This window comes from Formica exsecta, unplaced genomic scaffold (genome assembly GCF_003651465.1).
Source record: "Formica exsecta isolate Colony F162 unplaced genomic scaffold, ASM365146v1 scaffold451, whole genome shotgun sequence".
NCBI lineage: Eukaryota > Metazoa > Arthropoda > Insecta > Hymenoptera > Formicidae > Formica > Formica exsecta.
This window is the reverse complement of record NW_021851748.1, coordinates 1043177-1066511: the sequence shown is the minus strand read 5'-3', so window position 1 is coordinate 1066511 and position 23335 is coordinate 1043177. Positions and strand designations below refer to the sequence as shown.

The following is a 23335-nucleotide window of genomic DNA, read 5'->3' as shown; positions in this document are numbered from 1 at the left end:
TATATATATATATATATGAAAGCCGAAATAAGTGATATGTATAAAATAATAATACATTACTGGATTAAAGTGATGATGGAAACTTTTAAATTTGGAAAGAGAAAAGGTGAGTGATTTGCTTAAATCAGATAAAATTCTTTTAAAATATTACGTGGGATGGTTTGGAGAAACAAGCTGCAGCGTACCATGATCTCCGCAGGTGATTCGTAAAACAGTCGACTATCAGATGAAGCCGATAACGTGTGGCAGCGCCTAGTAATGAGTGAAGAAATAGTCGCGCGTCAAGTAGTCCAAATAACGGCATGTCCGCGACGAGTAGTCTGTTTACCAGCCGTTCCACGTAACGAGCCGTACGCATGGCCGGACGCGCTGTGTTAAGCGACATTAAATAACGCTTTACGCAATCCCTCAGAGAGATATATACTTGCGAGAATTGTATATTGGAAAGGCATAAAGCAAGCTTCGGCTTGTGCGTTGCGAAATCGACGTATGATCTTTATCCCGATATATCACTTATACTGTACGTTCGGATTCTTCGATCGGGTCGTGAACGCGGTATTTAATCGCATCGACGTTTACCGTACGAGCGAGCAAACGATGCGATCGGCGAGAGAGTGACAGTTGGCCGATCGACATCCGGGCCAGCGACATATTATGACATAGCTTATAGAGCGAGAAAGAGAAAGATAGACGGGGGAGGGGAGCCGATCATCTAGCTTCTCCGTGAGGGTACACCGACAAATTCGTGTCCCGTGGCGAAGGGGGCGGATCTGTCACATCCGCGGAGAGTTATCAGAACCTGCAGCCTTCGCTGTATATCGGGCCGTTCCGCTCCGTGTAAGAGGCACGACGGCTATGACAAGCTGAGGTCGCGAGAGGTCGGATATCGATACCTTGAATCGACGGACGATGTCTCTCGTCGTGCTCATCAAGAAGCGACAGCACGGTCCGCAGGTTGCTGCGTCATTCGCACCGGGACACGGGATGCGTATCTGCTGTTCGTGGGTCGGCCTGGTCGTGTACTTTTGTTTCTACATCTCGCGCCGTATGAATATTCGGTGCGCATTTGCATCGGGTCAAGTTGAAGATATTGTTCTTAATAGAAAAGCATAAACGTCGGCCTTTATACGATACATGCAAATCAATAAGATTAATAAATCATAAGTATGATTTTGCAAAAGTTAATAGCAAGAATGTGAGAGATCGAAATGGAAATTATATATCTTTTATATATCTTAGTTTTTGTTCCTTCATTGCAATCACATATTAAATTATATCAGAAATAAATATTTTATCAAAATTCCACAAGAAAAAATTTACATAAATTTTCACTTTTGACGTTATCATACGGCTTTTAACGTTATAATATGATTGCAATAAGAAATTAACAAAGAACCTTCAAGCTTAGACAGATCTATATAGGAACAAACATATATCACTTACGCAATGTGCTGTAAAAGGTGTTGACATGTTTTATGGATATTATAAATGTTAAAAAAAGAAGACAGAAAAAGAAGAAAGAAAAATCCCAGTTTTTTCTTACTGTGTCACCAGGATGAGACAAAGAATAATAGAAAATCAAACGCGGAAACATTTTTTTATGTCCAGAAGAAACTGTAGTGTTACAAAGAAAACTTAAAAGCCAAATAAAAAAACAGATTTATCATGATTTGTTATTTAAAAAAATATGACTGTATTCGTGAGAGTAAGTCTAATTTTAAATTCTTTTTAGCTGATTTTAACAAAAATTAGCTAGCAAAACAAAGTCAGCTATAAAAAAAACAATTATACATATACATACATAAAAGAGAGATATATAAAATAACTATATATAAATTGTACGAAGTCGTAATTTTGTAGCCTCTTCAATAATGCATCGGTTTAAAAAAATACACACAATTCCATTCGTGACGGTTATCGACGGGCTATGCAAGGGCGGTCATAAAAAAAAACACATAAATATCCGTTTTATAAAGCCGGAAACTAAAAAAACAACATAAGGCTACAGTGCATTCTAACTAACCTTGGTGATATAATTACAATCCAAAATTATTTACGTGGAATACTTTTGAAGTTCCGGATATTGCGACTAAATATCGAGAATTAGGCAGATTCCTTACAATCAAGTCATTAATGAATTATTTATCATGCCCATTTTCTTCAATCTTATTAATAAATATTATTGTAGTAATATAATTTTAAGCTTAAAATTAATTTAAAAAAAAACTTGTGAGTTTAAAAAATAGTGGATACAATTGATGCAAGGAAATAGAAATAACGCGAAAAGAATCATATAGTTTAAAAAATGTATCGGAGTTTATCAAAGCGCGATGTGAGTTTTCTCTAGTTGTTATGAAATAAAATCGGATGCGTATTATGTTTAATTTGCGCATTTTACTGTGTATCTTATCGACGACGAATGACAAAGGAATCTGCATTCGCGCGAAGAAACTGTCGCTTCGAACTATACTGTGCACAAATTAAATAAATGTACGCGAAATACATCTGCGTTAACGATGTATCACGCATTCCTCGCTATTTCTTCCAATTCTCATCATATATCTTATTGTTAATTCTCTCACGAGATGCATATCGCTCCTAGCATTGTCATTTTGTAGCCGTTTACACTAACTGTCTGCTAACTTGTCTGCAGTTTATCACCGGCTATTCAGTATAGCTAGATGCATGTTCCACACTTTCCTTTTTTCTATTTCTATTTTTTTAACCTTGCACTTTTTTTCAGTTCGATTGCCATTTTTTTAAACGCTTCCCTAGCGATTGCGTTTTCGAGGAAAAAAGTGTCGTAAAGCAATTAAAATAAATTTCTTTCTGCGGGGACATTTCTATTGGCGGCTTGATACCAAGAGTGCAGCGATTTCGAATTTTGTCAATAATGGTATGGCACTATATTCTACGTAACGTCCTTCCTATTGTAGCCTTAAAAAAACGTACGATTCGCCTATTTTTCGCTCCGTTATCTATCCCTCCGCTCTAAGAAAACTAAACGAAGTCGTAAAAAATGGGCTCAGGAAAGGAGAAGGGTTCCAATAATAATTTTTACCGTTGATTCAGGACAACAGTGTTAAGTCTAAAAAATGCTTTAGTTCTCAGAATAGAAGAATAGAAAATTTTATTACTAGCTTGTAGTTATGCAATGCTTCATACTGTAATAAACTTAGAATTTCATTCTAAATGTACGAATAAGTTTTTATTAATTTGTTATTCATTTAAAATAGTTGATATTTCCAAACACGTTTCTATTATTGAGGCATTACTGTTATTATTTCTATATTATTATTATACCGCGCTTGGCTCTAAATGCTCTTTTCTATTATATTTGATTTTAATCCAGAGAGCCTTTATCATTATTACTTTTTATTTTTATATATTTGCCATTTATATCATTTTACTTGTTTTTCTAATTAAGAAAGATAATTATATGTATAATAGATATAATATATATTTCTAATATGCATAAAAATATCTCTATATCTTTATTCATATTTCCATTTTTTTTATTAATTAAACTACATCGAAGGTAATAATATGGCTATTGTTTTCGCTACAATCATCGTTAATGCAAATATGATATGTCCATATATAAATGGTCAGATACGAGAGGCGGACTCGCGCTGATATCGCGTCACGTCATATCGTATCGTGCGAATAAATTCGCCCGAATCACGACGGAAGAGAAGTATCGGGCTAAAGTGGAGCGAGCGTTCTTCGTGGTAGTTTTCGTGACGTATCGTTACGTGAAACCGGCATCATCGAAGTATAATGAGAGTCTAACGACGGGCATTCACGGTGCGCGCACGTTTGTTCAAGTGATATGTAAAAATCACCCTCCCAGTACAGCTGAGATACAAGAGGCTGAGGATGACTAGCTCGTCCAATTGGCTTCAAGGGTGATGCAAAGAGGATGGGGAAGAAATGTATTAAAAGGGAAAGGGAGGACGAACATTTCTTTCTCCGTTCTCCACTCCAGTTCTCCAATTCCTTTCTTCGAGACCCGAAAAGATCTACGTCGGGCTAATTCAACCAACAAAACGGACGTTTACGCCTGTTGTACATAAGCGCTAAGTCATGGCGGTTCTATGATTTTTTTCTCGCTCTCGTTTTACCGCTTTTCTCGCTTATCAGAATCTTGGAAAAAAAGGAACGTGATCGTCAATGAGTTGAGAACATCTTTCGATGTTCTGTCGAAAAAAGAACAGATGATATGTATATGATATAATATCATTCTTTTCCATTATTTTTCGTAAGATATATTATTTAGAGACCTCACAAAAAACAGAAGGCAAAAATAATCAACGAGGAATATTTTATTCGATGACAATAAACAGCGAAAATTAAATTAAAAATTCGCGATCCTTTTTTTGCTTCCAATCGTCTATAATTGAAGATGCGCGAGTGCGTGCACCATCATCGGGAGTCAATAATAGCTTCGAAAAGCCTCTATCGGTTCTCTTTCGCATCTACTAGCAGCAACCCCGTCCAAAAGCAATATAAACGCGACCGGACGGATCGCATGCAGAAACAGGAGTATGCAGAAGAACCGAAGCGCGGAGAGTGGATCCCCTTGTCCCGTCTCGCTTTACCGTTGGCAATCGCTCATTCGGGATCACGGTATATCACGCTTCATATAGAAAGCCTCAGAGCCGATAAATTATTGACCGGACAGCGCCATTCTAGACCGCAGTCCGTCTCGCAGAAGCGATCGACCATACCAATTCCGTTCGCGGCAATGATGAATCCAATCATAATTTAGTTACATCTTATTAGACTCCTACCGCGCCGACTCGCCGTGAGACCGCCAGGTATATAACCTTCTTAATCCACGAAATGCATCTCGCTGCTACCCCTTCGCCCGACTCTCTGCCTGGCTACCATCACTCCCTCCCTCAATAATGCACGAACGGCAGCAACGGCAGCAACAGCGTATCCTTCCTCGCTTGCAACTCCCAGAGAAAGGTTGGTATTCGTGACTACGAGCCCCGGTCGCTTTTTGTCTCGTTCCCCGGTTCGCTCATGAGTCCGCTCGATTTCATCGAGGAGTCGATTACGGTCGAAATTTGTACCGTGTCCACGTCGTATACGGGAGAACGGCCGACTGGCGACGGACCACCCGCTGTTTGTCCACGGAAAATGTCAAGTCCCTGTGGACGATTTGCTTTGTATCCTCCCGGAGGGATCTAATTGGACGTGCGCCTCGATGGGAGTCGTTCGGAGCAACGTTTATTAGGTCTTCGTCGTGGATGTGATCGCGGTGATTTAGTTTACTCGCTAATCAGATGCCGATGCCCTTTCGACAGAGCGGCATATTTCAGAATGCAACGTTGCAACTTACACGTTGAAAGTGATTATTTTCGGAGTTGATCACGTTTTATTTCATGTTTAAACGATTATATTTTCTGGCCATCTGTCATATATACATATATAATTTACCTCAAATATATACATATTAAATTAAATTAAACATAGTCAAATATAAAAATAAAACTATGATAATTTATACTAAAGTATTCGTGTAAAAACGCCGCGGTAAAACAAATATAAAATGTGCTTAAGAATCTTAAATATGTAGTTGAAATTTCATACAAAGTAGAAAGATGATCGCTGATATATGACATATAAGCTGTTTATAAATTTGATTAGCGATGCCTGTTAGCGATAGCTGTTTATGTATGATAGTGATGCCGCGCGGAAAGTTGCATCCAATTATGCAACACTTTCAGTTGCGTGTTACCGTGCGTTGCTAGGAAATTAAACAAAATATTCGCGTTCGCCAACGGCGCATTCTGAAGCATCCGATGCGATCATAATTGCCGTGTAGGTCAGAGCCTGAGTTTATACTTTGTACCTGTCTTCTACCGACAACACAGTTCCCTTCGAACATATGCCCGCGACCCGACCCGACCCATAACATTCTAATTTGCAAGATTTCGAAAACAGGCTGCGAGATTAAAGAAAGAACGAAGCACGATTGCAAAAATGCTACAGCTTACGGCGAATGTGACGAAGTACTCTCGCATCTTTAAGCGATAAACGTGGCGGGCGCTAACATGCGTTTAACTCGTGCGATTACATGCCTCGTCGTCGATGGGTTCTTTCCGGTATCGCACACGGTTCGATAACAATTTGTGCGCCGAACTGTATGTATGCGCGTGCTCTTGCTTGATTCATGAATTTAATGGGCCGCGACCCCACATTTCGCGGTTCTCACGCTGGCTCGCTGGCGTAGGAATGCTAAAAAGCCGTTCCTCATTAAACGAACTGGAACGGAATTCCGGAACGGTACTGCGAATTCCGAACCCCAAATGAACATTAACTAGAGGCGAGTACGGATCGCGTGCTCACCGCTCGCCGCCGTGCCTTTCTTCTCGCGTGTTTCTCGCGACAGGTATGAAATACAGATGTATAGATCTTCGACATCGAGCCGCTGTGAAAATCGCTCGATTTTGAAAGAGAATATTTTTCGGAAATGATCATGTTTCATTTTATATTTAAACAATCATCCATTCTGCCTATCTGTCATAAAATATATCAATTATATACATATTAAATTAAATTAAATTAAATTAAATTAAATTAAATTAAATTAAATGATATATTAATCAAGTAGAGAAATAAAATTAGATTCCGATAATTTATATTAAAGTATTTGTAAAAAATGCTTTTCTTTTCGCGACAAATATGAAATACAGATGTATAGATCTTTGACATCCGAACTACTGTTAAAATCGTTTTTACTGCGATACTTTAATTCCCCCTCTCAATATTCAATTTTTCGTCGCTGTCATGAAATCTATATCACAACGAAATTCGAGTTGAATAGTTGATTTTATTTATGCTACTGCGAATCCACTTCCGCGAGAGGAATCGCGAAAGGCGGTGCGAAGTTCGCAGGAAGCTTTCGAGAAACGCCGGACTAAACAATAGCGACCAACAATCTATACACAGGCACGTTTCGCTAATCAGCCGTGACTAACGATCTGAAGACTATCTCGGAACGGCGGGAAAAGTTTTGACATTGGTTCATCGTTCGTCGATGTTTCCCTCCAGCCGCGTGTATGTCCGCATGCAACATTATTATACAAAAACATGATAGGTGATGTTAATATCTGTAGATTTATAGATAATAACCAATAATTTCATACAACAAACTCTTTTCGTACATGTAATCTAAGTTTAATACAATACTCATATACTTGAAACAATTATCTGTAATGTAATGTTTGTTGTATACATATTGAACTTTCTATTAAAGTAAAATCGATTCTCTAAATTGATTAAGAAGCTGCGATTAAAATTTATATAATCAAAATGAAATGTCTTGTTTAAGTTTCATCGATTTCCACAAATCGCCAACATAGTACTATTAATTACTAATCTCTTTTATATCTCAAGTTATAGTTATGTTTTTTTCTAATTAGTTATTATTACGCGTCGATAATATTGTGCGTCTTGTTTCGTAACATACACAATTTTTCTATCTTTATATTTTATCGTCTTTGAAGTGGACCGGTCAATGATTGTTCGTTTGAGCGGTGCGACTAGGAAGCGCGGCGAAATTGTCAAGTGTACAACTAGTCGGCGTCGCTCTCAGCTGACATTCACGTAAACACGCCCCGACGGTTGTCCGATCTGCCCGCGAAAAGAATCCGAATGGTCGGCGATTAAACGTTTCGTCGTAAGCCATTAAAGGCCCGCCGTGTCGGCGTAGATCTCAACGCGACGCGTGACGTTTCTTGCGTTCCGACGTCCCGGTTATGCGCGCACGCAACTACGTATACGCAGGTGCGTTAGGTAGAAGCGGACAGAATCGTAAACGGGCACGCGGCGACCAACGGTCGACCGTTAAATCGCGTACGGGTAAAATCGTGCGGAGATGGATAGATAAACGTTTATTGGGGATGTCGCGACCTGGGCCTCTTAAGAGCTTCATAATTGTCGAGATAATGTTGAGATAAGTGCACTATGCCGCTGGATGCATCATGAAGAAATGGTAGGAAAGCAGGAAGTCTCTTGCGTAATGTTTATCGAAACGCTTTTAACATAATTTTTTAAAAATTGCGTAAATTCTTGGAAAATGAACGAGATGCTGTAAAAGTCGTAAAAGCTTTTTAAGCTTGTCTCCTTTTGTGCAGAAAATTAACATAATAATGTTCGCGCGATTGTGAATAATGTTACGTAGCACTGATATAGAATAATCCATCAATACTTGAATTTGCAATACTATTCGACGCTTTTAATTTTCGATCTCCCGTTAAAAAAAAATGTAAGAGCGATTGGACGATTGAGATACGGTACTATAATTTGGTGAATGTTCATTAAATCTTTTGCCAGTGCAGATTCGCGAAGCGATTCGTGGTAATAATAAGTTCATCCGAATCCTCCTCGTAAGCTAGCATTGACTTAACGAGTAACACCTGTACTCTCGAGAAGCGACCACGTTTTCAGTTAACTGCTACGTCGTGCTCGCGACGTAAAGGCGAGGAGGAGCAAGCCGCTCCAATTCCTCGACCCCTAACCCGGCCTTGCCGTTGATTTACGGTTTCAGCAATTCTTCGCCGATAGCGGCACGATAGACGAGGAAAGATCCGCGGCGGCGGTCTCTCTACCTGCCGCGGGACCCCGGGAGGAGCAATGTCGAAACGAGAGCCGCTCCAGAATCGTGGTAGTCGTGCATCCGATAATGAGGCTCGCACGGCATTTTCGATCCCGTGCCGCAAATAATCCCTTTTCCACATGGGAGGCTCTCATTATCGTGTGGAGGCAGAAGAGATGAAAAGAACGGCAGAAAAGAAGAAAAGGAAGAGGAGGCAAAGGAACGGGGGAGATATGATGGAGAGAAACGGGGAGAGGGAGAGTCTCTGTGTCTCGGGCGGGGGAGAAACGCGATCTCGACGTTTTATTTTTTTCAGAAGCTGATTGAGATTGAGATCATTTACCGGTCGACCTGCTCCGAGGCCGGACTAATCAGATCAATCAGAGAGAATGATCGCGAAATGAGTTCGGGATCATTATCCTCTCGAGATCGCGGTGAGGCCGCTTCTTGATGACTCGGTCCACCACGGGTCCCCGCGACCGCAAATCGAATCGCGGAATCGATTTCAGGCCGTGGTCCGCAGGCCATCGCGCGGATCCCTTAAATACATACATGCGCTGTAATTCACTTAAGTATCGGCGGCGGAATTCGATCGATAATACGCCGTATCAAACCGTATGCATAACGCTATTCAGTGTAATGAAAAGATTTCTTCCGTGAATACAAAACTGCTTGCTTTCCGTTTTAGCAGGATTCCCCGAATACTGGCGAATGAAACAGATCGTGATGTTGACTCAAGTGAATGTATGAGTTCTTTAAATGTATATTTCGACAATTAAATATTCAAATAATCATTCGTAATTAAAGCTGCTTAGATAGGCATAAAATCATAAATAAATATTGTCTGAAATTATATACAATTATAGTATATGTATATTAAAAGTATTGAAGTTGTTTTGCTAAATGCAAAAATTAAGTAAAATCGTAATTTTACCTAAAAAACTAAGTATAAAAAAAACTAAAGTAATGCCATAACTGTCGGATTTATTTAATCTAAAAAATAGCTAAGCAGAAACATATATTCTATACATATACATATACTATTTATTTAGAAAAATAAAAGAAATGCATAATCATTTAACGCGCGCGATATTTCTGTTCATGTTAAAGAACAAAATCTGTATTGATTATTATTTTCATTTATATAAAACAATTTGTATTATTTCTAATGCATCTTGAAGCATGTGTAATATAACACGAGGCTTATTTTTGGAAACGTTTAACTTATATTATAATAATTTTAATGTAACGTGGGCATTCGAATGATAATGTTCAGACAAGACTAGCTAATGTCAAATTATGTCCACCTGTGCACGTGTTTTTTTTTTGCTTCCGTTACTTATCTATTACTTGATACAATTTGAAGACAGAAATAGTATCTCTATTTTTTAAGGATCTCTATTTTATGCACATTTAAAGCTCCCTCCAAAGTGTAATCAGAGTTTATCATAACTGAGCAAACACCAAGCATATCTCCTTCTGTAGGATGTAAGATAAAATTTCTTATTGGGTTGAGAGAGATGAAGATATTCTATAATACTATTTCCCTTGGATTTTTAGTGTTTACCCTCCCATTATCGGAATCACGTAATTTCACGCGCACGCCCCTGACACTTCAGAATATCTCGTCCCATGATGAAGAACGCACTTATGGCCGTTTTGTCCTATCCCGTCTAATCATTCGCTCATTCGTTACTCTAACGACTTTGGTAATGATCCAGAAATATCCTGCTGCCGTAACGTATTTTTTAACGAACTTTAAATATAATTTTTATATTATCCGTCGTTAATGCGGACATTAAAATATGAAAGCTATTATCAAATAAATTTCTGTTAAGTATAATTTCCATTAAATAAATAAAAATATTATTAATTTATTTATATAAAAAATATTGATTAAAATAGTGTCTGCAACAGCAAAAAATAGAATCTCTTATTTTCTTTTCTTTTATTAGATTCTTTTATTTTAATCATTTTTTTTTGTCATGCGCGATATTAATTTGGTATCATTTCAATGAATTGCAAATCTCGTCTGTATTATTTTTTGGTTTATAAAATTGCACAGAATTATATTAGTTTTGCATTTTATAAACAGTTGTAATTTCCTAAGGAAAACGGTGTGATTTGTAATGCTGTCTATTTATTTTGAGATGCTCTATACGAGCATTGAAACTCATCACTCGCGATCAATCATCACATGGTCCGAAACAATTAGCCGGCACGTTAGGTAAATCAGTACCGCGGGCGCCAACAGTACTCTGGTCTTTCGTCATGAAAATTACTTTCTTCAGCTCATCAGAATTTAAGATGATGTCCGGCATTCTCATTCCCACGGAACAGATAATCTTGCTATGAATGTTTAATAAATTATGATATCTTTTACATTCTCTTTATTAACTCGATGTGAATAAATAAATTATGATAGATGAAATAAATGTATAATTAGATTTAATAAAATGAAATAAATATATTTAATCACACAGATCGACAAACAAATATTCATTTGTATATTCATTTGTATACTTTAAGATTAAGATGTAACTCTGCATTCAACTTTGCAAAACAATTTGTATAACTATTTTTATCTTATTTTTTTATAACATTTTACAAAAAATATGCTAAAACTTAATTTTATAAAATATTCATATATAATATAAATATTTATATCTATATAAAAAATATTCATAAAATTTTTCTCGAGAGGCACTGGCCTTCTTTTCGTAATATGCGTTATTTCATAAAGTAAATTCTTCTTCAATCTATTTTATTCGTATAATTTACGAACCTTTAATTTTCCCCAAACACTAATAGCGGTATCTGGTACAAAGCAAAAAGCTGAAAAGCAAAACGATAAGTATCCGCGCAAGAATGTCCGCTGGAAAACAGAACGCCCGGTAGAATTGGTCAAAAAACCTTAAATTAGAAGCGAATAATTAGACCTGGCGTTCGAAATTAGAGACAAAATCTAGGCTTAGAATCCAAGCAGAACCCGCAATTATCTAAAGCCACATGGCTTCTGTCACGCTCTCTTTTCAACGAATACGTGATGTAACATAGAATCGTTACATAGTCTCGAGCAGATTCCTTCTTGGCAAGATTTTTATCATGGCGAATGTCTATTCGGATTTATCGGTAATGAATATTCATATCAAATTTTTCAGCGACTGTCCTTTACCGAAAGAGAGAAAGAGAAAGAGTCAATGACGCGCGAAGCAATGTGTTTCTGCCATTTCCTATCGGTGAAATAATTTACGTGGGGAGGTCGGGAAAGTCAAACGAAGTCAAAAGTGAGGGAAAGATAATTACTGCGTAACAGCGTTGGGGACTTTCTCTTCTAGCATTAACGCTGCCGGCCGTTTACACGTGCGTAAACGCAAATGCTCGCGAGCGATGCGCGCGCGATAAAATTAATGTCATGCTAATAGTAAGCGCGCGGTGTTTACATCATACGATTTTGAGGCGATTTGAGGCGCTCAATTGAAATGCACTGAGAACAAACATACTTTTCGGTTTACGCAATCTAATCTTTCCTCTTCCTCGCAGTTTTTTTATTTTCTTACAATTATGGGACTGATAAAATATTTTTTACGAGTATTGTGTATTCTACACGATTAAAAAATCTGATTTGGCAATTATAATATAATTGTAGTATATTATAATGTTATACATATAATTGCAGTGTATCAGAATATTTTTTTGAGAAAATAATTTCAAATAATTTTCAAAAGAAACATTTTTTATCTGTTTGATAGAAGACGCGCAGAAATCAGATCTACTATAATTTCAGCATCAGTGTAATGCAGAACGAGAGACGAGATAGTAGCTGACAATCGAAAAATATAATGCGTATTGAGTTACGCGCTGATAAATATTAAATACGTAAATGAAATATTAAATATACGTAATTAAATATTAAATATGTAGAACTCAGAATAAAAGTCATGGTGAAATATCTTGCCACAAGTGTGATTTAACGATTCCCTCGCGCGCATTAAACGATATCGAGGAGATTTTCCTCCGGAATTTCGCGTCTCTTCCCCTGCAGTATCCCGTACCCCTCGGGGACGTTCTTGATACCTAAAGGACGCGGATCACGGTCGAGGTTTTTCAGACGAGGAGCGCTGCTCCTGCCGTTGCTGGGAAAAGGCTTTCAGATCGAAGCGCCGCCGAGAGTGCGGCAGTTGCCATGCCTTGCTCATTTTGATTGATCGGGCAATATAGCCTGCTCGCCCCCCCGCGGTTCGTGCATTACTCGGTGCGACGTGGAAAAATTGCCGGATTGAGATGCACTCATTAATAATCCCCGTGCTGTGTGTGCGCGCGAGCGCGAGCCGAGGATCGTTCGGGCTCAGCTTTCGCCTTCGCGTCTAAATGCCGTGACGTACCGCGAGCGCGAACGAACGTCTCGTGCGTGCGTCCGTGTAATTTCACACATACATAGATTGTTGGATACCCTCGCTCCCTCTCGCTTTCCTCCCGCGCCGATACGCGTAATTCTTATGAAGCGCCGAAGGCCGTTTTCTTATTAAGATGAGAAAATCTGTGGAAAAGAGCACGGACACTCCTTTTAAATTCTTCCTTACGATAATATAATATTGAGATATTTAACAAAGAAATAATAACGTGAAACACGCGGTTTACATATTTATAATTAACGGATAATAATTATTAAAATATAATAACCAATCAATTAAATTGATACGGATATTTATTTTATCTGTGATATAATCAATCTTAAATTAGTGAAAGAAATTATAAATAAAAGGGAATGAGAGAAAGATCCCTGATTTGTATAGTATATTATCCTCAAGTCGACTTTTTAAGAATGCCGAAACCCGACGCGAACGAGCTTAAGAAGACTCTCAAACTCGCAATTCGCACGCATTTGCCGTGATGTGGGTAGACGCGAATCACGTCTTAAATCCATAAGGGCCAAGGAGGAATAAAGCGTTTTCTGGCACGGGCCTGCAGGCCCGCGACGGGAATTCTCGCGAAATTCAATATCCGTTTATCAAGGTTCCACTCTGCTCTCCAGATCCGGTGAATTGCCCCCGGTTTCTCTCTCTCTTGTCGCCGATCAGAACGTAAAATAGGCAGATGCATACGGGTATGACATAGCCTGCGCGCGGAATCACGGATAGTTTTATGACGGCCCTCTGCCTTTCCGTAATGCATTCGGCTAAGAACCCCCTCCTCCCCTCCTGCGAGCGAAAGCGAGAGGGGCGCGCGAACCGAGGGGGAGGAACGATCTTAATATCCTTTGATTTATCTCGGCTGGGTCACGGCTGGCGTTCTTTCTGTACCTTGGTTCGCCATCTCCCCCGCCCCCGCGCCCTCGCATGGGCGGGCCAATAAGTTTTTAAATAACCATAACTCCTGGTTTTATGGTCGAAACGGCGCGCGATGGCCCACGGCCATCATATTCTCTCTCTCTCTTTTTTTCCTTGCTTCTTCGCTTCGCGCAAAGTGTAGCGAAACAACTTGTTTGCTTTGTCCGCGGGCTGTCCGATCGGTTACGCGCGGATAATCGGCAAACGATCCGACGGGGCTGTTTTGCGAGCAGAGATTCTCGCCGTGCGATTTCTCCCGCGAGTCTTGCACGACCTCCCCATCCTCTCTTCGATTGCAAACCAGGAGCATAAATATAGCGGCGCGATATATATAATATCCATCTGTTCGAATATAACCAGAAATTCATAACTGCATATAATCGTTTGTCATCGAATAATGATGGACTATAAATATTGATCTCGTAATAGTTTCGCGAAAATAAAATAAACTCTAAGCATCTCTCGTCCGTATTTCTCGAAATATGATAAAAATGATAAGTTGAACAGAATTTTTTATGGGAAAGTGTATATTTTGTTAAGGCAAAAGTTACATTATTTATTAAACTGAAAGAATTTGACCAGTCAAAAATGTCTGTGTACCAGAAGTCATGTAAGACATTACGGAATGGAAGCTAGAACAGCGAGGTGTTCGTTTATCTCATATCGTAGACATATCGGTCTGGCGTGCGGTTCGAATGAAGCACCATGTACTCGGAGATACTCCTGCCATGACATCGTTCTAGTCGCTGTTTGATGATGAACGATGGTCGTTTGTCGTATGATCGCTAGAGAGCATACGTTAGGAGAATATCGAGACCTTCGAGGCCTCTTTCGTATCGTTTCATTCCTTATTATTTCCGCCGAAGAAATATCGAATCATTTCCTAGCGATTCATAAATAATGTCGCGAACGAGCAATCTGTTAATCTGTCTGAAACGAGGTATCGCTTATTAATCCTAACATCCTGATCGAATAAATAAATTCGCCCAGCACATTCTTGAGCAGTAAAGTCTTGTCTAATAAAATTCTCCTGCAGTGCAACTGTATAGTTACATAATTTCTAAATGAAGAGATATTTATCTCACTATATGTACCTCATAATATTTATCTCTCATTAATAATACATAATGCAACTTTTTATTTCGAATAATCCGAGAAAAGAAAATAATTGTGATCTTTACCGACATTAACGTTTAACTTATTCTTGGCAGCATCAAGGTGGTACAAAAAAGAATAAATGGTTGCGCGAAGCAAGTTGCATCGGCATCGAGCGCGAGCAACAGTCTCTTACTTTTCGGCACGCATATGCGTGAACGCGCATCGGAGGTAAACACACGCGCGCGGATGTGGCACCCAATGAGTTTAAATCATGCCGACTGCCGACGAAACGCGTTACCGGAGCGGAACTCGTCCCGCAGGACTAAATAGTAGAAAAGAAACACGAGGAAGTCGATTTAAAAAGACGAAGGAGACTCGCGAATTTATTTCATGGCATTTCGAAGAAGGGCTGACTGATTTCGCGGCAATTATGACACAAATTGAAAGACGAAGACAGATAATGAGTAATATTATCGAGTGAAAAATTCGAAAACGTGATCCCTCTGAAAGTATACTCTCTTTTATTACAGTAGGACTTTCGAATGCTCATTTTTTTTAATCTGTCGGCTTTCAATAAGTGCCCGCGCAGGATTCTCTTCCGTCGCGATGTCGTTCTTAATCCTAACAAATCGAATTTAACCGTCGCAATACCACGTACGAGAGCCAAAAAGGCCGAGAGCGATGGAAAGACGAAGAGATAGATCGCGCGAGCGTTACCATGATAGAAACAGGAGAAAAGAATGGGGCGAAAGAACAAGCGAAAGGGGAGGGGAGGAAGGGGGGAGGAAAGTAGGAGGGGAGGGGCGAGGTAGGAAAGGAGAATAATAAAGCGAGTCAGTGCCAGGTGCCCGGTTGGCATAAGAAGAAGGCGTCCAAAAGCAGTGCGTGTCATTAGAGACCGTGAAAGACGTGACAAATGACAATCTGTCTGGTCTTGAATGCGCATTGGCGCCCCCTATCGCTGCCACTCGTTTGTTTGCGGTCGCATATTGTCGCGATGCAGAAGAGGGCACGGCGCGGACCACTTCTTCTTTCGTTCATCGTGGAACCTCCGCCGCTGGCATTTGCCAGGACGACCGCGTTTGCCCGTCTACTGTGTGAGAATGCGATTCGCTATGGATCCTTGGGGATGTTTTGACGGCCGCTTGACGAGCGATTGTCCTTTCGACTTTTGCGGCCCTTCGAGTACCTCGCCGTGCCCTTTTTTTGGCCCCCGTTACCGATTCGCCTTTCTACTCTCCCCCGTGCGCCAACTACTTCCGGAACGTCGACGATAATCGCGCGCGTTTTCGCCGATTCATCGTGAAAATCCCATTTCTGAGAAAACGTTTTGCGCGATCGTAGCGAGGTGTATTGAAATTTTTTTAGAGCACCTCGGTCATTCTCGGAAAAAAAAATGCAAAATGCTTCATATGTTGATGAAATGGCAGTTGCCTTTATTAAAATAAAGGACAGATAGATATAATATAAATTGAATATAGCTTTTGAAATAAGTAATATTCATTGCATTAATCTTCATTAAAAAACTTTTAAGATTACGTCACTTTAAATTTGATTTCCTTCTATTATCGAGATATCTACGGATTATTGAACTGCGACGTTTTCGACGACGCGATACGCGCCGAGCATCGTTGGTGGCCGACGATAATCACACGGTGTTCACCAAAAAAACCTAATCGCGCAGTTACGTCACACGGACATGCGTCCTTGCTCCATGAAAACCAGTGGACGTTGTCGCGGAAGATCTAGCGGAGCATCTGATATAGCTTATGGAAGCATAGGGATCGATGTGTCACGTACGGATTCGTGTATTAACACAGATCGGCGCTAATCGTTCACGTTTTCGCCATAATACCTGATTCACTACCGGCAGCGCTACTTTACGGCATTGTTCGATGCCGCTCTTGGATCGCTATCTTAACTAGCTGGCCCCGCGGGAGCCGGTAGCTTTCAACGCGTCCCGGTAAACCCCTCTAAGCTCGCAACACGATCGTTTCTTTCCGTCCGTGTTCCACGTCCATGCTCCGGCTTATACATGACGGCAGTAAAGCAAACGGTTCAACCACGAACTTCCACGGCCGACTAGAACAACAGCAGCAGCAACAACGGCGAGACGGAAAACATTTAAGATCAAGGTGTGATACAAGGACATGCTGCTCTTTTCGTCTCGCGCTTTTCTCTCCTTTTCTCATCATTCTTTGAAATAAACGATAAAAAATTCTGCGAGAAATAAGGAATCTTCTTGGATTCTTTTTTCTTTCTTTATATCATAATTACACTTGATATATTTTGATTTATTAATTAAGATAAGCACTTTGATACAGTAATTCTGAAAGCTTGCAAAATATGTGGTCGATAGTTTTCTGATATTGATAATTAGTAAGCTGAAAATATATTTACAAAAAAATATTTCGATAGAAAACACACACAAAAATTGCAGATTAATATCAAAATATATTTAGTAATAATGATTTCTCCTTATCTATCCTTATATGATAAGACGTACTTAATTTTATATATTTATGATAAGAACGAAGGAAAGAGAGAAAAATTTTTTATGCGTAATATGTAGGCAAAAGAGAAGATTAGAGATTTATTTCTATATTCTTATCCTTCTGTGTTTCTCTCACATTTTTATAGCGTTTTAATATCTTTTCTCTCTCTCTCTTTTCGATTTTGAAAGAAGGGACTATGCGTCTGTTCTTTCTTTTGACACTGCTATTGTCAGTGATCCTCGAAAGTGCAAAAAGATTGGCTGAGCGAGCGACACCAATGCACGAGGGGAAGCCCCTGCAAAGATGGTTGCCAAAGGTCAAGTTACGTTAAGTTTCGAAGCCCTTCAACGTAGCCCTCGATCTTCCTCTCTTTTCCTCTTCGGCTACCATATTTTCTCGAGGTCACGTCCTTCCCGCGCGCGACGATTTGCGGTTACACGATTCACGGCGGGATTGTGATGGCCGAATATACCGTGTACGAGCGGTTTCGTGTCCGCTATGTCACCGAGCGTTTATAGTTTCGAGCAACATTCTCTTTACGTCTACTTTATAACGACCATACAAAACCTGTCAGTTTTAAATCAAAAGAGCAGGTCTTGCTTAACTATCAAAATAATTGATCATATAATCGTTATATCTTTCCATATCATAGATAATAAATTTATATTTATTTTACGATGAATCTCTAAAGTTTTCTCTCTCTAACGATCACAGATTATTACTCACAATCGCAAGATTATATTTCCCGTAGCTAAGGCAAGCGACTTAGATTAGTCTTTAATATCCTTGTTGTCGCTCGATCATTCGGAAATCGATCGGCTGATACATAAGACAAGATCCGCGAGGCAAACATATCGGCGACATGAGTGACGAATAAGCGAAACGGTCGACAGCGTATCGATCTTAATAGATTGTCCATCAACCGTCATCTATCTTCGGGCGCTTTGAATCAACACGGCGGGAATCGGCAGTTTTGAGTTAAAAGCCTGTCGGAAAGCGGTGTAGCCAGTGTCGCATACTGCAACGTATAGGTAGAGTATCGTAACGATCACACACGAGAGAAAAGTAACGTACGTGGGCACCGACGGCCATTCGTCTCTTTCAGCGTTGCTGGAAGTGACACGCGAGCGACGTCGTATTAATGCCTACTTAGCGCCGAAGATATACGGTACCACTCGACGAAGTTGAAGATCAGGGCCGCCGGTCATTACCACCGAGGCGTTTGTCGCGAGATTAGTCGCCGCCAACGAGATCGACGCGATTCCACACCACGCTCTCTAGATCTCTCTCAGTTCGCCAAGATTTATCTCACGCACCTGTCCTCGTATGATTATTGTCATATAAATATCGGGCAATTTTCTTCGGCCGGTTGCACGTACAACGGCTAGTTTTTCCGCAACGTGAAATTACCCGCAAACGTTTCATTAATAATGAATGACGGTACCTAACTGACACCGCGAATGAAGACTCACGATATTTCCAAACCTACTTTATCCTTATATCACTCGCAAACGAAAAAGCAGCCGCACCAATTACGGAATCCGCGGAATACGCGGAACGAAAAAATTAAGCGCAATGTATCTACCACCATATGGCGTCGCAAGCAACCTGTGTCTATCATCAATCTCTCGACAGCGGTTTTGCAAAGTTTCAGATTCGTGCGTCAAATATAATACAACGATGATGTAAAAGTCAATTAAATTCTGCAACCGATCGAATCTTTTCTTTTTATATCATACCGTAGACTCTAGCCATTTTTTGAGTACAATTTTTGCTCATAACATTTTTTATTGTATAACAGATATAAAGAAAAGCAGATTTATCTCGATTAAATCAAGATTAAAAAATTAATTAATATTATATATAAAAATATAGTTCAAAAACAGAATTAACTTGATCTTGTTCAGAAATAGAGATCGCGCTCTCATTATTTAACCGACTTAAGGAAAGCGAAATCAATTTGTAAGCGTGATTGTGGACTGAAAAGTGACATGCCTAATGAGAAACGCCATGCGGCTCTCCTTCGAATTGATTATTATTCATTAGAGTGAAATTCTATACTATCGTTTAATTGTCGTACGTGCCGGAGAAAGTAACGCTGCAGAAAATCGCGCTATAAAATTGTTAACGTTAGGAATGTGAAGGTAAAGATGCGACACGATCAACAAGCAATTGTCCTTGTTGAAATAGGCGTACTCGACAAAACGAAGCTAGTGCGAGACGGATTAAGCAAGAAATTAATTTATAATTAGTATCTTTTTAATGTAATGAAATACTACGTCATATATAATTGAAGATAATGCACGAGTTTATTTACATTGACGTCTTTCTTGTGGTGGAGAATACTATCATCAATTTTGAAAAATTGTTATAACTATTTGCTAAATAATAAAAAAGTACACAATTGTGATAAATAATATAAATATATACATTATTATTAATTTAATTAATTAATCTCTTAAATATGAATTTTTATCTAAATTCAAATTAAATTTAAATCCTCAGATCGCTAATGCATTGAATGTCGATCTGTTAATCTTTCTATAATTTCATGTAATTATCAAACATATCACTTTTCACAAAAATTGTTTTTAAAAATTCGAGACTTTTATTGTGTGTTATATATACTCCCAAATTTATTTTATAACATAGAAATATCGAGCAAACATGTAGAATAATAAATTTTTATAAAATTTCGATTATAATTTCCTTCAATGATATTTAACGTAACAATAGAAATTTCATATACTTAACTGGAATATTAATTCTGCTGTTTTTCTCTTATTTTATACATATTTTTTAAATTCAAACAAACAACATTGTTGTATATTAATACTGTATTAATCAAATGCATTAATTTTCTGTATCATACTTATTAAAATTGATTGTAGCATCTCTTCTCTCCTGAATTATTAAGTTAAAAATATGTACACAAAAATCCATATCAAAAGAGTAAGTTTTTGTAACGTGTTTAGTTTTGATATTTTATATTTTTTTATTTAATATCGTATTTTTATTATATCGTATTCTGTTATCAAAATATTCGGTAATTATAAAATTAAATTAATTGCAGACTTGTCCTCTATTTTTATAAATATTTAATGACATCAAGAGCTGCATCTTATGAATTTCAAATATTTTATCTGCTTTAGAAAATGAAAATGCTCAATGTTTGACGGTTAATTAATCTAGATGACCATAAATTGATGTATTGGATCTATGGATGAATATAGTAAAAATAACTGTAAGTCTTTTGTGCTAAAGATTAATGATGTTCAATTCATCTTATTGTTAGTCAACAGGTAGACAACTTTGGAGCAATTTGTATTCATAGTCGGTTATTTTCTTAACAGGAAGAAAGTAATTGTCAAATGTATGACATTCTTTTATATATTCTTTTCTAACAGTAGCCGAAAGTAAACAAAGACCCCTATGGAAATTAACCCGTTCCGTTAAATCTTTAACATGGTGCCTAAACGACCAAAAGTAAGATGTAAATAATAAGAAGGTCGCTTTTTCGCAAAAAGCCGACCTTCTTCTAAGCAAGATAAATGTTCAAGAAGCGGCAAAAAATTTTAAGATTTTATGTTAAAGCGTTTTTTCTATTTAAAGCGTTAGAAAATAGAATTCATAGAATATAAAATATATTTCTAGAATCATATCATTGGGTGACAATTCGAAACAAATTTAACTCTTTTCTTAAATTCTCTTAAAAAGCGCCCAAACAAGAATATTTCTTCTTTTATGTATCGAAATAATTTGGCCCAAATTGTTTAGTTTGCCTTTAAAACGTTAAATGTCTGTTCTTTCTTTACATCTACTGGCAATTCCTTTTAAAAGGAATCTCAGATTCAGTTGGAATTTCAGAAGTTTCTCAAATAATGAAACTAATAATCAGTAATATATATGCCATCGTGATGATTCAAAACGGAAGTCTTTTAACGATAGCGATAACGAAAAGTTATAATTGGGACATAACCAGAGATAAAGAAGACTATTACTGAGTAAAGAATCGAGTAATTCTTGATATCAAAATCACCACGCCGAAAATTGACATGCACAAGCGAATGATCAGCTGATTTGTGTCAACAATTTTTTTCGAAAAGGTGTTTACAATTGCATCGTGACTTGAATTATCCTCTAAAAATTTCAGTAGATTACGCATTATGCATGATTGCATACCCTAAATCTAAATGCTAATGTGATTTCCTGATGTGACTTTATTCTACCCTTTATTTTGCTAATTCTCTATTGACTGACCTTTCGAAGAATCCTGATCTTATTATCTTAGATGTAACTTTAACACTCCTCTCTTCCGACTGTACGGATTATTAGGATTTGTTGTTTTGAATTTCAAGACAATATCAAGACAAGATTTTAAATTAATTATCAAGACAATACCAAAACAAATTATCAAGATTCTTGATCTTGTCAAGAAGTCTTGGTTTTTAAAAAAAGTTACCTAATTGTTCCCGATCTCTGAACTGAGATTTTAATTAATGTGGAAATAGGCGAGAAAAACAAACAATTTTACTTATTGTTAGTAAATAAAAACATTTATAAATTTAAAAACAGAAATTAATACAGTAATTAATATAAAATTTTACATAAGTATATAGCTAAATAAATATTAATATTTTTAATATTTTTTTATTATAATGTTAATTATAATACCTTTTATTATAAAATTAACATCCTTAATATCATACACCGATTTTTTCATTGTTTTTTGTTTCATACTTAAAATAAGTTTTATATGTGCATTGTTTAACTGCACTTACTTCCGAACTTTCATTATCACTTTCGGAAATGTTTGCATGTTAAGCAGAAGAACTTGGTTTAGTCTTTTTTATGGACTCTGTACTAGATTTACTACGTTTCATTTTTTTAATACAAACTGCGCGAACACGTCTGAACTAATTGTAAAAGAGCTGTTTTATACGCAACAGCGATGTGTACGCTGTTCTTCTGTGTATAAACTGCGTCACTGCGTCTGCACAATCGAGACGTGAGCATATGCAGTAAAGAACAAGTGAAAATCGTGCTCGGCGCTTCGGATAACAGAAGAAATCAGATATACTTACTATTTTCTGTTTTTTATCAAGCTGACAAACAATTTAGTGTTAAATAAAAACTGTTAATAAAAATCAAGACAAGACAAGACAAGACAAGACAAGATCTTTGATACAAAAATCCTCTCAAGAACAAGACAAGATTAAAATTTTCAAGATCAATACAATATTTTTGCGAATATTGTCTTGTCTTGGGTCTCGTGCAACCCTACGGATTATGCATACCGATTTTACGAGCGGCTGTGGTCGCGTTATGCGGCAAAGACGCATCCGCGAGTGACAAAGGTTCTCCAAGTGAAACGGGAGAGACCGGTGACGATGTTGCGTTGACCGGACATTGCGGCTGGATCGTGATTAACTACACAACTAAGTCTATAGGACAATGAGAAAACGAGGAAAATATAAGAGCTGACTGGTCTAGTTTCTTTTTTGTTCCGTTTCGGTAGTAAAGGATTGACTTATGCTATTTATGGTGTACAAAAATTCTGTTTTCTTTAAAACTTACTTTCTTATTATTTAAAAATGCATTGATCTCACAAGCCTGCCCAATTTCCGTTAAAGCTTCTTCCAGTAATTTACCTTTTGCCTGAAACAAAACAAATAAAAGAAATATAAATACAATAGAAATAATAAATTACATTTGACAGATTTTCATTATAATTAAATTACTATAGCAAATTTCTTTGTCTTGTATTTTTGACGAAACAAGGAAGACAAAGGAAAATATCC

General features: G+C 37.9%; 1 long non-coding RNA gene across 1 annotated transcript in view; it reads right to left on the bottom strand.

Moving 5' to 3' along the window:
• Positions 1-23335, bottom strand: part of LOC115240782 — a 224686-nt gene that overhangs the window by 95997 nt on the left and 105354 nt on the right. The window contains exon 2 of the long non-coding RNA XR_003884824.1: positions 23186-23192. This is a non-coding gene — a long non-coding RNA (uncharacterized LOC115240782). The remainder of the gene's footprint in view (positions 1-23185; positions 23193-23335) is intronic.